At 37.0% G+C, this 3,442-nt stretch overlaps 1 non-coding gene across 1 annotated transcript; it reads left to right on the top strand.

Moving 5' to 3' along the window:
• Window positions 1-1,163: 1,163 nt before the first annotated feature.
• Window positions 1,164-1,270, top strand: LOC128294874 (small nucleolar RNA R71). Its single transcript, XR_008285181.1, has one exon. It is a non-coding gene; the product is annotated as a small nucleolar RNA R71 (small nucleolar RNA).
• Window positions 1,271-3,442: the final 2,172 nt, after the last annotated feature.

Below are 3,442 nucleotides of genomic sequence, written 5' to 3'. Positions count from 1 at the left end.
CTAGTGCTTTATAAACATTCAAACTACCAATTAAGTAGGGAATAGTAAAACTTCCTGGATCTTTCAATTTGGTTGGCAGTTTATTTTGGAGTATGGTTGAGCACTCCTCATTAAGTTCCACTGTAGATAAGTCTTTAAACTTATTTTTGTTTGTTAGAAGCTTCTTTAAAAATTTTGCATATGTAGGCATCTACAATATAGCTTCAACAAAAGGTAAGTTAATATGCAGTTGTTTAAAAAGTTTAAGAAATTTACCGAATTGTCCATCCATGCGGTCTTTCTTCAACTTTACTGGGTATGGGATTGGTGGTTTATATTCTTTTGGCATTAGATTGTCATTGTTTTCGGGTTCGACCTCCTTTCTGTCAGCTTCTTGTGGTGGCTTTTTTTCAGATTCAGCTAACACTTTCCTACTCCTTAGTGTAACTGCTTTCACGTGCTCTTTTGGGTTGGGTTTAGTGTTACGAGGTAGATTTCTTGGTGGTCTTTTAGAAATTAGTTTGGCGAGCTGTCATATTTGAGTTTCGAGTCCTTGGATCGTCGCTTGTTGATTCTTAAGTGCTGTCTTGGTATCCTAAAAATGAGTTTTTAACACCGAGATGAATTTTGTTAGCATCTCCTTAAGGTTCGGCTTTTTCTCTTATTGGTAGGGTGGTTGTTTGAAGCCTGGAGGTGGTGGTGGTCTCTGATTTCCTTAGCCTCCCCATAAAAAATTTGGGTGGTTCCTCCAACCTGCATTGTAAGTGTTACTGTAAGTATTATTTTGAGATTGAGGATTATTACCCATGTAATTTAACTGCTCGTTCTATATGTTGTGGCCATAGGGTGGGTATTCTGAATTGCTTGATCCACCTCCACTTGCTTCGCACTGCATTACTGGGTGAACCTGTGAAGAACCAAGAAAATGGTCAATTTTTCTATTCAAAAGTTCTACCTAGTTAGAGAGCATGATGACTGAATCGACGTTAAAAATGCGGGCTACTTTCGTCAACTTTGTCCTCATAACTTGCCACTGATAATTATTCAGTGACATCTCTTCTATGAATTCATAAGCATCATCAGGTGTCTTATTATTGATAGTTCCTCCAGCAGCTGCATCAATCATCTGTCTAGTCGAAGGATTCAGGCCATTGTGAAACGTTTGAACCTGTAGCCAGAGTGATAACCCATGGTGTGGGCACCTTCTCAAAAGGTCCTTGTATCTCTCCCATGCATCGTAGAGTGTTTCTAAATCCATCTGTACAAAATAGGAGATTTCATTACGTAATTTGGTTGTTTTAGCCGTCGAAAAATATTTTAATAAGAATTTTTCGGTCATTTATTCCCAAGTAGTGATTGACCCTTGTGGTAACGAGTTTAACCACTGTTTAGCTTTGTTCCTCAATGAAAAAGGGAATAACCGAAGGCGAATGGCATCATCAGAAACGCCATTGATTTTAAATGTATTGCAAAACTCTAGAAAATTTTCCAAGTGGTTGTTTGGATCCTCATCCTGCAAACCATCAAACTGAACAAATTGCTGTATCATTTGAATGGTGTTAGGTTTCAGTTAAAAATTATATGCAGCAACAGTAGGCCTAACTATGCTCGATTCAGTTCCTGTTAAAGAAGGTTTAGCATAATCATACATAGTACGCGGAGTAGGATTCTGATTTACTGGATCAACGACAATCGTAGGAGGTAGCGAATTTCCCTATTTTTCAGCCATTTGCTCGGTTGTAGTTGAAGTATCGTCTTCTTGCTCTTCTTCTATGTATTTTAAGCTTCGCCTTATTTCTCTTCGATTTCGGCGAACTGTGCGATTGATCTCACTATCAAACAGTAATGGTCTCGATGGGTTTCTTCTAGTCATACACTATAAAAACTTGCCAGGAGCGAATAAAAGAAAAAAAATTAGAAAAGAGAATAAAAAATTTAAATTGCAAATAAAGTAAAATGACTAAAGTAATAAAAATCGAGTGTTCTTAATATCTTAGTTCCTCGGCAACGGTGACAAAAACTTGATACGTGATATTCGTAACAGGCTTTAAAAATTTACAATTAATCGTTCTTGAAACTAACTATTATCACGATGAAGGCTAGTTTACCTATCGAACAGTAGTATAGTTTTAGCAAGACCGGATTGTCGAACCCAAAGGAACCAAGAGTACTAGTAATTACTTTCTTTTTATTATCTGGCCTAAAAATTAAGGGATTTGTTTATCTAAACTAATTAACTAAACTAAGAGTGCACAGAGGGAAATTGGGGACAAGCTTTTGGGAAAACTCGATTGATTAAGATAATACCCAAGGAAAAATCCACCTAGACTTCACTTGTTATTTGACTCTGAATCAGACGATTTATTCATTTGACTTGATTCGTAAAAATCCCTAAGTTATATTATTATCTCTCTCGAGACTAATAACGTCTAACCCTAGGTTGATTAATTGAAATATCTTTCTAATTAACTCCCTAGTGTTGCATTAACTCGATCTATGGATTCCCTTATTAGGTTTCACCCTAATTTGGAAAAATCTTGTCACCCTATCTCTAGGCGTGCAATCAACTCCGCTTAATTATGAAAAATTTACTCTTAGACAGGGACTTTTGCTCCTCTGAATAAGCGCATTAACTTGAATCAATATCCTGGAATATTAAGACAAGAATTAAGTACACATAATTAAGAACAAGTCAAATTTTATCATACAATTTAGATAATAATAACAAGATCCGTCTTAGGTTTCATTCCCCTTAGGTATTTAGGAGGTTTAGTTCATAATTATAAAAGAAAACATCTCAGAAGAATAATGAATACAAAACATAAAGAAAACCTAAAGCCCCTGAATGGAAACTGAAGGGAGATCGTCAGTCTTGATGATGAATCTGGCTTCTGAGATGGATCAATCGGCTTCCCTTGAGTAATTCCTTGCCTTCTACTCCGTGTCTCAGTTCTAAGTTCCTCCTTAGGTGTTTAAATAGGCTTTAGAATGCCTAAGAGCCTTCAAAAGTGACCTTTTCCGAATAGGACTATACTTGGGCTCGTCAGGGACACGCCCGTGTGACACGTCCGTGTGCGATTGCTCCAGCCTGTAGTCAGGGCTGCTAAATAGGTACGGGCGTGTAGTCTACCCGTGTAAGTCGTGCTTCGATCCTGCCAAATGGACACTGCCGTGTTGATTTCCCATATGGGTCCATTTTCTCTGTTTTCGGCCTGTTTCTCGCTCTTTTTACTCTCCTATGCTCACCTAAGTATAAAACATGAAATTAAAGAATTAGGAGCATCGAATTCACCAAATCTAAGGAGAAACCATCCATAAATTATGGTTTATCAACATCTCATGTACCTGAATCATATATGGCCATATTTACAATTCTACCTTTCTCATATAATTCATTTGACCATAGTTAACTTACTAGTACCCACATCTCGTTTTCACGTAGATCATATATTTACTAATCATA

This window comes from Gossypium arboreum, chromosome 6, assembly GCF_025698485.1.
Source record: "Gossypium arboreum isolate Shixiya-1 chromosome 6, ASM2569848v2, whole genome shotgun sequence".
NCBI lineage: Eukaryota > Viridiplantae > Streptophyta > Magnoliopsida > Malvales > Malvaceae > Gossypium > Gossypium arboreum.
This window is presented reverse-complemented; position numbering and strand designations above follow the sequence as displayed.